The sequence below is a fragment of the Crinia signifera genome, chromosome 3 (assembly GCF_055691185.1).
Source record: "Crinia signifera chromosome 3, ASM5569118v1, whole genome shotgun sequence".
NCBI lineage: Eukaryota > Metazoa > Chordata > Amphibia > Anura > Myobatrachidae > Crinia > Crinia signifera.
The window spans coordinates 235021852-235034013 of NC_139219.1; the positions used below are offsets into that span (position 1 = coordinate 235021852).

The 12162-nt window shown below is 45.0% G+C and overlaps 1 protein-coding gene across 25 annotated transcripts in view; it reads right to left on the reverse strand.

Annotated features, from left to right (window-relative positions):
- Nucleotides 1-12162, reverse strand: part of LOC146064321 (uncharacterized) — a 626027-nt gene that overhangs the window by 78082 nt on the left and 535783 nt on the right. For 12 of the 25 annotated variants that reach the window (XM_083177665.1, XM_083177666.1, XM_083177662.1 and 9 more), the window contains one exon: nt 7005-7222. The exons of 11 other annotated variants lie outside the window; for them this stretch is intronic. The gene's annotated coding sequence lies outside the window, so the exon portion shown is untranslated. The remainder of the gene's footprint in view (nt 1-7004; nt 7223-12162) is intronic. 2 more of the 25 variants (XM_083177676.1, XM_083177669.1) reach the window with 1 other exon arrangement.

A 12162-nucleotide genomic window follows, 5' to 3' on the forward strand; every position in this document is an offset into this window, starting at 1 on the left:
TACGGAGTACAGTTCTGGGCCCCACACTATAAAAAGGACATCATAGAATTAGAAAAAGTCCAAAGGCGAGCAACAAAGCTTATTAGGGGAATGGAGAATTTAAGCTACGGGGAGAGATTAAGCAATTTGGGACTATTTACATTAGAAAAGAGACGTTTAAGGGGGGACATGCTCAACATGTACAAGTATATCAAGGGCCAATATAAGGAACTGTCACACACCCTATTTTCTACTAGAAAGGAATCTAGGACGCGAGGGCATGAGTATAGATTAGAAGAAAAAAGATTTCATTCAGCTAGTAGAAAGAATTTCTTTACGGTCAGAACAGTCAAACTCTGGAACTCTCTTCCCAGAGAGGTGGTAACGGCTGGCTCATTAAATGCGTTCAAGGCAAAGTTGGACAAACATTTACTGGAGAAAAACATCCATGGGTACAAATAAGAAATATAATTTGTCTGTAAAATACCAGAACCAACCAAATCAGCAATGGATATCTATACCAGGTTGAACTAGATGGACGCAAGTCTTTTTTCAGCCTTACCTACTATGTAACTATATACACTACAAAGTAGGGTACACTGCAGGTAGAAGATGCAATGCCAAGGGTCACCAGTCATGGGATATTCTGTGCAGTTCTAACTCATGTTATTTTGGTTTATGGGCTATGAGGTGGTCTATATGGGTTTGTACCAGACTGATTAAAGCTTTCTGTCCCAAAACTCTGTAAAACAATGGGAAGCCTCAGAGCATGATTATGTCCGTAACAAATAGGAGGCCATATTGATTCCCTAGTTAGAATGAGTTATGGTCATATCCAAACAGGAGGTCCTATATCTGGAGGAAAGATCAGGAGAAGTTAAAAGAGAACGTGATAACATTACTTGTTACCTTATGGGATTTGAGAAACGTCCATGACAAACTTTTTAAAACTGAGGCATCTGCGAGCTTGGTAAATCTACTGTAGAGAAGGAATGGTGATAAATTAAATGGATTCTGATTCTGGTACTTTAGAGGCCAGGTTGGAGTATCTGACATGAGGAAAGCTGCATGAAAGTATAATTGTAGATTGGGGGCTCACAGACCTTCATCCTTTAAAGTTTTATAAACATTTTCACATAAGGTCTAGTTCCCAAAAACAAAAATTGGGAGTATTTGCGTGGGAAGAAGCTGAATACAAGAGAAATAAAATTAACTTAAATACCTGAAAAACATAAAGTTCCCTGGGCAAAATGTTAACAGTAACTGCATTTGCACTAATTGTTTGGTCAATTGGGACTTCCATTGTTGTGGTTTCCAGCAATATTGTGGAAGAGGTCAGTGTAGTTTTCTGCCATTTGTCGGCCATATTGCCTAGTCAAAAACATGCTGGGGTACTTTAGGCAAAACCTTTTCCATTAGAAATTTGGGTACTCTTTACCTAGAACGGCGCCCGCGATTGGCATCGCGGGCGTCGGGGGTAAAAAATCGCGGGCATCGCGGTCATTGTATGCACATAAAAAAACGGGTGCGACGCGATGCCCGCGATTTTCCCATAGGGATCAATGTTAAAAGTCAGATTGGACGCGATTTTAGTGTTAAATGCCTCAATGCCCGCGATTTTTACATAGGAAACAATGTTAAATGGGCCACAGAGCCCTAGTAGTCCCCCTGAACTCTTAAATGGCCCCCACAATTTTTAACGCGACCCCACGATCAACGTGAACCCGAAGCGTGGCGAGCGCAGCGAGCCCGCGAGGGGCGTCGGTACACGTCCTCCGACCTTTTCATACCCCCACTATCCACGTCGGCGTGGAGTTGAGAATAGAATAGTGTGGCAAGCGCAGCGAGCCACCGAGCCCGAATCGTGGCGAGCGCAGCGAGCCCCGCGAGGGGACGCGGATACCTTCACAGGTAAACGCGTCCCTTCGCGGGCTTCGCAGGTGTCCGCGTCGCCATGGACACCTGGGAAGCCCGCGAGGGGACGCGTATAACTGTGAAGGTATCCGCGTCCCCAGCGGGGCTCACTGCGCTCGCCACGCTTCGGGCTCGGTGGCTCGCTGCGCTCGCCACACTATTCTATTCTCAACTCCACGCCGACGTGGATAGTGGGGGTATGAAAAGGTCGGAGGACGCGTACCGCTGCGCTCGCCACGCTTCGGGTTCAAGTTGATCGTGGGGTGCCGTTAACAATTGTGGGGGCCATTTCAGACTTTAGGGTGACTATTTGGGCTCTGTGGCCCATTTAACATGGTTTCCTATGGAAAAATCGCGGGCATTGAGGCATTGAACACTAAAATCGCGTCCAATCTGACTTTTAACATTGATCCCTATGGGAAATCGCGGCCATCGCGGGCATCGCATCGCACCCATTTTTTAGTGCATACGATGGTCGCGATGGGCGCCATTCTAGGTAAAGAGTACCGAAATTTGTTACTAGAAGATGTCTGAGTGAATCTAGTATGTTAAGATCAAGAACATCCATTTGGAGGAGGTTATTTTAAAATTTGATTTCAAATGTATAACTATCTACAAAGTGGCATCTCTCACCATGAAGACCTTCTGTTGTGACAGTGACCACCACCAATCATATACCAATTATATACAGAGGAGTAATATTCTACAATGATTGCGGAGTTAAGGCCTACTGTAGAATATTGTCTCACCTTTAAGTTCAATTTGAGTCGATTCCCATATGAACATATTATAGCTCCATTCCCTTATAATTGAGGGTATCCATTACCTCAATAACTAGAGCTAACTTGTACAAACTGCTTTCACTTATACATGTAGCAACCCCAAAATACCTTTATTGTATTCAAATGTCTGTGACAACCAATCACATGTTTGGTTCAGGGATTTTCAACTTTGAAACTTAATCTGATGTTTACTTTTAAATGGATGTCACATGTAAGGCATATGCTCATAGCTCCCATATAAAAAATAAATGAAGAAGCTGCTCAAAAGGATGGAACTACTACTTGTACTTATAGCTATATTCCTGCATCAGTGAAACACATATTATCACTCATTCTCTGTAATTCACTGATTTAATTCAGTGTCTTGCTCCCCCGACCTTGTTCTCTCAAACCCCTTATGTTACAGTGTGCCCATAAGAAGGGCCCCACAGGAAGGGACCATCCACATCTCCCACTGGCAAACTCTGGTAAAAATTTCAGCCCTTGTTATTTGTTCTGTTTTAGCATCTAATGCAGGTATGACCTTTGGTCCTCCAGCTGTTGCTGAGCTGCACATCCCAGCATGCACTGCTACAGTTTTGCTATTTGACCATGCTAAAACTGTAGCAAAGCATTCTGGGATGTGTAGTTCAACAACAGCTGGAGTGCCGAAGGTTCCCCCATCCCTGATCTGATGACTTTAGTTGAACTGCAATGTAAGAAGAGCTTCATTGGTAAACAGACAGAGCACAACACTCTAGCTTACATTGACAGCCATTCTGCGAAGCGAATAACAGACATTTTGAATGAACCTGGTGTGATGTGAACCAGGAGGCTGGTGAGCTGGCTTGAGTAGTTATCATATGCACCAGTTTTAGGTTTCAGAGGTGTGGTTTTAGTGACTTTGGGGCAGACGTATTAAGCCTGGTAAAGTGATAAAGTGTTGATAAAGTGGAAGGTAATAAGGGGGTAGATGCATTAACCAGTGTTAAGTGCATATGTTGCACTTAACGCCGGTTAACTGTGGTTGGATAAACATTTTTTAAAATGTATTATTAGTGCCTTTAATGTGCTCTAGGGACAGCCCGCCGATTAATGCTCTATACAGATAACCTCTTCAATCCCCCCAGCCATTTATGGCTCGGGCGATGTATGGCTAGCTGTCAGGCATACATCACCCGTTAAGCTGCCCCAGCCACTTTGCCAGCCAAGGGCTAGCGTTGTCATATTCACATTGCAGGGATAAAGCTAGCCGTGCTGCTGGCTCCAAGCTGCGCACAAGATCTTGCGATAATAGTGCGTGCCAATAGACCCCGCCAGGGGAGAGAAGTTTATTCTTCTTAAAATGCGCATGCGCAGTGCTGCGAGGGCGCCGATTAGGAGAGCCGTGGTTGCGGGATGCAATGGCTCTCCTAATTGGCTGCTGGGGGGATAATACATTGGGGTGATACGTGTGGCCGCTCCTCGTTATGAAGTAGAAACGGGACCCGTAATTTTTCAGATTTTAAGTTAATAATACATCTGCCCCAATGCACCAGCCAATCAACTCCTAACAGTAATTTTTTTTTTAAACACAGCTGGCTGGTGCGTTATCTCCTTGCACTTTATTAGTTTACTAGACATGATGGGGGAAATGAACTAATATGAAAAACCTAGTTTTTCGTATTAGTATTTTCCCTACGACTGCATACGACTGTTTCAGTCGTATGCAAAGTCGTGTTTCGGAGGGGAAATTACAAAGCAGTCATATACGACTGCTTTGTAACCCTCCGATGTCATATTCACTCGTATTAGCTGGCCATATATACGGCCGCTAATACGAATTTTTCTGGCAGTCTGCACGGATCAGTCAGATCCGTGAAGGCTGCGAGGTGTAAAAAAAATAGAAAAATAAATAAATATAAAAAAAAAATGACGTGGGGTCCCCCCACAGCCAAAACCAGCACCAGGCTGAAAGAGCCGGGGTCGGTAATTAAAAATCAGGGAACCCGACAAATAGGGGTTCCCCGATTTTTTAACAACCAGCTCCATGCTCCAGGTCCGGGGCTGGTTCCCAAAATACGGGGGACAAAATGACTAGGGGTCCCCCGTATTTTAAGAACCAGCCCCAGGCCAAACCAGCCAGCAGGGTAATGCCACAGCCGGGGGACACTTATTATATAAGGTCCCGCGGCCAAAACATTAACCCCCTGACCGGTCAGCCTGGCCAGGGGCCCTGGGGGAGTGGGGACCCCCCCAAAAAAGGGGTACCCCCCCTCCAGGACTTACCTGACCAGGCTGAAGCCTGGTGCTGTCCCCGGTGACCCTGGGCTGTGGTCACCGGGCTGATAGTGGTGTAAAAAAAAAGAATAAACTATTGTTTAATACTGGTAAACTATGAGTCCCAGCAAGCCTCCCCCGCAAGCTGAGACTTGGAGAACCACAAGTCCCAGCCTGCGGGGCATTAAAGGGCCTGCTGGCACTTGTAGTTCCACAGTATGAAAAATAGTAAAATAAAACACACTGACACACATTTAAAATAAAACTTTAATACATCCAAAGCCCTTACATACTGATACTTACCTATCTTCATCCCGTAGGTAGCCCTGGTCCTGATGTCCAGTCTCTTGGTCCTGTGTCGGCGTCTGTATCCATGTTGACAGTCGCTGTCCATGTCGACGTCGCTGTCGGTGTCCGGGTCCGACGAAATCCATGGTAGAAGCTGTGGAAGGAAACTATACTCACCTGTCCCAGGGCGACGTAGTCCAAGGGGGTCTTGGCAAAATAACAAAGCGAAAACGCGAACCAGACGAACAGCTGAGAGCCGCACAGTGTTTGTGTACATGTGCGGCTCCGCCCCCGAATGCCGCTATTGGCCGCCTTGTGGCCTAGCGGCCAATCAGGAGACGCTAGGCCGCAAGGCGGCCAATAGCGGCATTTGGGGGTGGAGCCGCACATGTACACAGTACAGTGCGGCTCTCAGCTGTTCGTCTGGTTCGCGTTCTCGCTTTGTTATTTTGCCAAGACCCCCTTGGACTATGTCGCCCTGGGACAGGTGAGTATAGTTTCCTTCCACAGCTTCCACCATGGATTTTGTCGGACCCGGACACCGACAGCGACGTCGACATGGACAGTGACGGTCGACATGGATACAGACGCCGACACAGGACCAAGAGACCGGACATCAGGACCAGGGCTACCTACGGGATGAAGATAGGTAAGTTTCAGCATGTAAGGGCTTTGGATGTATTAAAGTTTTATTTTAAATGTGTGTCAGTGTGTTTTATTTTACTATTTTTCATACTGTGGAACTACAAGTGCCAGCGGGCCCTTTATTGCCCCGCAGGCTGGGACTTGTGGTTCTCCAAGTCCCAGCTTGCAGGGGAGGCTTGCTGGGACTCATAGTTCACCAGTATTAAACAATAGTTTATTCTTTTTTTTTACACCACTATCAGCCCGGTGACCACAGCCCAGGGTCACCGGGGACAGCACCAGGCTTCAGCCTGGTCAGGTAAGTCCTGGAGGGGGGGGACCCCTTTATTGGGGGGGTCCCCACTCCCCAGGGCCCCTGGCCAGGCTGACCGGTCAGGGGGTTAATGTTTTGGCCGCGGGACCTTATATAATAAGTGTCCCCCGGCTGTGACATTACCCTGCTGGCTGGTTTGGCCTGGGGCTGGTTCTTAAAATACGGGGGACCCCTAGTCATTTTGTCCCCCGTATTTTGGGAACCAGCCCCGGACCTGGAGCCTGGGGCTGGTTGTTAAAAATCGGGGAACCCTATTTGTCGGGTTCACTGATTTTTAATTACCGGCCCCGGCTCTTTCAGCCTGGTGCTGGTTACAGCTGTGGGGGGGACCCCACGCCGTTTTTTTATTTATTAATTCTATTTTTTTACACTGCAGCCTGCACGGATCTGACTGATCCGTGCAGGCTGAAGCCAAATACGACAGGGAAAGCAAGGTGTATTTTCCTGTCATATTTGCGTGGCTGTTTTACACTAATTAGCAGCCGTATTATCAGTACGGCTGCTTAGTACATCAGGAACCACCATTCTTTTGAATGGTGATTCCTGTCGTATCCTATCGATGGTGTAGACATTCGTATTTGTAAATACAAATACGAATGTCCCATCATTAGGAATACGAATTGTGGTATTTTCGGGATTGTAAATCCCAAAAATACAAATGTGTAAAAAATAGGTGTATTTCTGCCTACGAATACACTTATTTTTTACGAATCCATTTTGGTAAATTTCCCCCGATACATCTGCAGCTTTATTCCTTCGATTACAGGCTTGGGGGCTTTTCCCCTGAAGAACATGTCCTGGCTTATCATCAGCCTTGGTTCAGTTTGTGTGTTTAGTGCACTCACCTTCTTAGAGATTTTGGGAGGAAATTCTGTGACCCTTAGGGGGCAGTGTATCCACCTTTGGATGAGAAAGTGATATTGGAAAGTTGAGTGCGCTAATGATTTTGTGTGGCACTCACTGGGTGAATACCATCCACAATGCAGCTGTAGTTTGCTGAGTCCGCATGGATGGGCTGCGCTGTTCAGGGGCTGTCCTTTCTTGTCACCGTACAATTCTTTATCTATAAGTAAATAACCAATCTTTGTAAATTCCAGTTACTGCCACCATGTGTTTATTTCTTAGATAAGTTTTGTTTATGAGTGATGATCACACACTTAAGACACACCTCAGCCAGTACTAGATGTAGGATTTGACTGTTGCACACTTCACAGCAGATATGATAAAAATAAGTATTGCATATTGCATGCAAATGTATTTTCTAGACTATAACTATGTTCACATTTTGCATCCATATAAAAAGGTTATCTCTTTTGTGTAGACAAAAGCCAAATAAATGCCTGAGTATTACATATGTGTCCTTTTTAAATGACCATTAAAATGCTAGATGAGTGTGTTGTCCTTCATAATAAATGAACATTATAAATACAGTTTGTGATACTGTACAATGATTATGGAATGTACAAGAAAAACCTTGGAACAATTAAAACCATTATCACTTTGTTGAACAACAATAGGTCACCATAGTATGCATGGCACTTTATAAATGTTTTTCTAAATATGAAAAAGAGTCACATCCATGCTAGGTCTTAAAGACGAAAGATTTTACGCTTTATGAAGACAGACAATGGGCCTGATTTAGACGTGATCGTTGGGCTGCTAATTTCCAGAGCCCTGCAATCAGGTATACCCACGGGATGGATTGGCAAAAAAAGGTACAGGGAAGTTTCCCAGTGACATGCTGGTGTGGGTGTATTCGGGTAGAATAGGCAGGCTGGCTATGTTTGTGTGTAAAGGAACCACTTTTTGGCAATTTTTCGAGGGCCGTTTTAACCTTTTGCAGTCCAAATTGTTTTTTTGCAATTCAAACAGTCTAATTTAAAAGTTTAAAATTTTTTTTTTTTTTTTTTATTCAATAATGGTCTACATTGAATGTTGAACGATGTTAATGTTCTTATTTTAAAGTGGCTCACCATTGGATCTGCTACTAGCGCTAGGGCTGTTGAGCCTGACTAGACTTTGGACTTGAAAGGTTTAAATTCCCAATCTTTCCATGACACCAGGGAAGGGCATTTTAGTGGAATTCGCATAAAGTAGCAGACATAACTGCATGTGAAGACACAAAGACTGCTGAAACTGCCCCTTCAACAGACCCCATCTCCATGAGGGCTGCTTCCAGGGCTGTTTTTGCATCCCAATCCACCCCTGGTATACGCCATCCCACCAGAGTGAAATTCCTCCCTGTGCAAGCCTGCAAATTGCTTAGCAGAGCTTGTGAATATATTGCAGGCCTGAAAATTACTGCAATTCCATTCGCAAACTGTTTACCATCAAATGATTTGTCTACTGTGTGCAGTCTCTGTGCAGCTCAGGACTTATTTCGTGCTACGATAGAAACAGGCTGTTCGGTGTTGGAGCTGATCATGTCGTAGATGCAGGCATATCTGAGTGACTCTCCTGTCACTTAGATATATGTGCACACACGGCAGGAAGCGACAGGAACATCTGGTGATGATGCTGCCCACCCTCCACACATGCATCACTGAGCAATTTGCATGGGAACGCCCAGCGTTCTCATGGGAATGCCCATGAAACGCTGGACGTTCCCATGGGGGGCTCCATGCCAACAATCTTGGGTGGCAAGATTGCCTTGCATCTGCACATGCACAGATGCACACCACGGGATGTGAAGGGATAAGAATAACGCCCTCTGCCATTGGCCCAAATGCAGACTGCTTAATCTCAAAAGCATGGGATTGGATGCTAAGACAGTTGTATAGATAAGATCTTTGTTGCAGGATAAAAAAACAGAGAGTTGCAGTAAATGGAGTGCATTGATCGGAGGGATATATTACCACCAGTGGAGTACCCCATGTATCTGTACTTGGACCATTTCTTTTTAATAAATTTTTTGGTGACATTGCAAATCTTATTGAAGGGAAATTATGCCTTTCTGTAGAGGACACAAAGGTATGCAACAGGATAGACACCAGGAGGGGTAAACAAATGTAACTTCATACATACTGTGCAAGTGCTGGCCCAAGCCTCCTTGCCGAATCAGGTTCCCCAGTCCGGCGCATACGCAGTGTCTTCCACGATACTGGGCATGCACAGAACCCATTTTGGGTGCTGCCCCGCATTTGCGCACAAAGAGGCATCCCGAAGGGAGGGAACACCTCCCAATGGGACTGCCTTGAGTGACTGGCAGGTCGGACTTCCAATACGAAGTCATTGTCAGTCACATTGAAGCCAGAGCAGTCTCACAGACTGCATCTGGCTTCATAGGCAGAGAACAGTGGCAGATTTTACCTGGGGTTGGGGGGGGGGGAGCGGCTGCAGCCCAAGGGTAAAAACCGCCACTGGTTGGTAAGCAATGCAACAAAGCAATGATGATGGCAAGTCAGATGATTGGTTGTATATGTAGAGCAATATGGAGCAGATAGAAAGAAGTAATATTACCACTATAAAGGTAATTGGTACAAACTCATCTAGAAAACTATGTCCAGTTCTGGAGGCCATGGGCCAGATGTAATAGTGTGCAATTTTCAGAGAGCGAAACAAATCGCACCATATCATCACATGTGCGATTTTTGACCAAAAAACGCACATGTAATTGCGAATATGAAAAATCAAACCCTAAACATTACTAAAATTCACCAGAACAATAGACCTGGATCTGGCAGACAAGTTTGACAGAACCATTCACAAATCAGTGTAAACTGTGCATGGTTCTGTCTGTAAAAGTGTTAAAAGGTAAAAAAAAAAATTGTGTGGGATCCTTCCCAAGCATACCCAACTAATCATTGAGCTGGTCCTGGTTTCCTAAATAAGGGGGAACAAAGTAATGCCCCCCCCCCCCCCGTATTTAAGAAACCAGCACTGGGATCTTGAAGAGGTCCTGATTCCAAAAATAATGGGGGACAAAAAGAGTTGGAGTCCACTATCTTTTGCAACCAGCACTGGGTTCCAACAGCCAGCAGGGTGCAGCCCCGGGCTCCAACAGCCAGCAGGGTGCAGCACCGGGCTCCAACAGCCAGCAGGGTGCAGCACCGGGCTCCAACAGCCAGCAGGGTGCAGCATCGGGCTCCAACAGCCAGCAGGGTGAAGCCAGCAAGGAAGACTTTTTATATAAACTCCCCCTACCAAAACATCACTGCCTGGCTGATCAGCCTTGGACAGGATCCCTGGAATAGTGGGGACCCCCAAATAAAGGGGTCCCCCAGGCTTCTCCCATCCAGGGCTGTACTTTTCAGGGTGTCAGTGTGTTTATATTTTAACATTGGTCATTCTGTGGAACTACAAGTCCCAGTGGGCCCTTTAAAGCTCCGCATGCTGGGACTTGTAGTTCTCCAAGTCCATGCATACGGGTGAGGCTTGCTGGTACTTGTAGCTTGACAGCACATCCCAATTATATTTTTTATTATATTTACAGCAAAAAATCAGCGAAGTGCCCACTACCTATGGGTTCCTGGGACAGCTGTGGGCTTCAGCACTAGATAGGTGAAGCCTGGGGGGACCCAGGTTTTGGACACGGGAGCTTATATAAAAATCTCCCCTGGCTATGGCATCACCCTGATGGTTTTTTGAGCCCAGTGCTCGTTCCAATCTATATAGGTCCCCTACTCTTTTTTGTCCCCTGTATTTTTGGAATCTGGATTGGTTCAAGAGCCCTTTGCTGGTTTCTTAAATATGGGGGGACTCCATCACTTTGATCTGCATATTTGGGAAACCAGGACCAGCTGAAATAGTCTAGGGCTACTTATGCTGGGGAAGGAGGGTTCAAATGTGCAATTTTTATCACAAATCTTACATTATTATATGTGTGATTTGTGGACAACATGCAATTTTGACCAAAAAAATGGCAGTCTAAAAAAAAATCACACCCTATTACATCACACTCCATATCTCCAGAAGGATATAAATACGTTAGAGATGGTACAAAGAAGGGTAACTAAAATGAAACATGTTCTACATCACATAACTTAACCCGGAAAGACTAAAACATCTCAATATGGGGACATGATGGAAACTTTCATATATAAAGGGTTTTAACAAGGTACAGTAGGGAAACGTTCTTCAAATGAAGATAAGTATTAGAATACAAGGACATGCACTGAAGCTAGAGGGAGGTAGGTTCAGGGGAAATTTGAGGAAACATTATGTCACAGAAGGGGTAGTGGACAAGTGGAATTGCCTCCCATCAGAGGTGTTTGAGGCTATGACATTAGAGAAATTTAAACATGCATGGGATAGACATAAGGATAACCTTACAAAGAAATAATGATCAAATAGAGTTTGAGGTAACAATATGGTTAAAAAAGGAGTAGATTAGAGCAGGTTCTTATCTGCTGTCAAATTCTATGTTTCTATTACAGATATGCTCATATACACTTACACTTAGGGATGTCTATTGACTTTCAATGGATAACAAATGGTTGATGTTTTTGGCATCAATGGTGAATATCCAATGGTTGCTTTTTTCACTCCATCTCTCTGTCACTAAGCCCTTCCCTGCATACCAAGGCATTGCCGATCAGGAATGTCCTTCGATGGGTACAAACCATTAATGATTCAGCATCTATGGTATCACACCATTAATGTCAATCACCAATGGCACCATGGATGGTAAACCTACTGATGACCATCACTACTTATACTTATCTCTTTTTGTGTTTGCTGCCTCCTCTGAGTCCAGCTTTCTTCAGTATAGATGGGAGGAGGCCTTAAATCGAATCTGATTGGCTCAGTCACTGTGTGATTTGTGACTCAGGCAACAGAATTGCAGCAGAAGGCTGCTGAGAAGTTTCTGGCTGATCAAGACACTGCTCAATATTATAGACTGTCCTCTGGTTCCTGGAAGTATGTGGGGGTGGTCTCCTTGCACTGCACATAGAGAGGGGAGAAATATGGTGCAACAGCAGCTGTGTAGTGCACTAATGTATTGACAGGCGCATTTAAAGATTTTTGTCAGGAGTAGTTGCTGTATTAGGGGTAAAGATATGC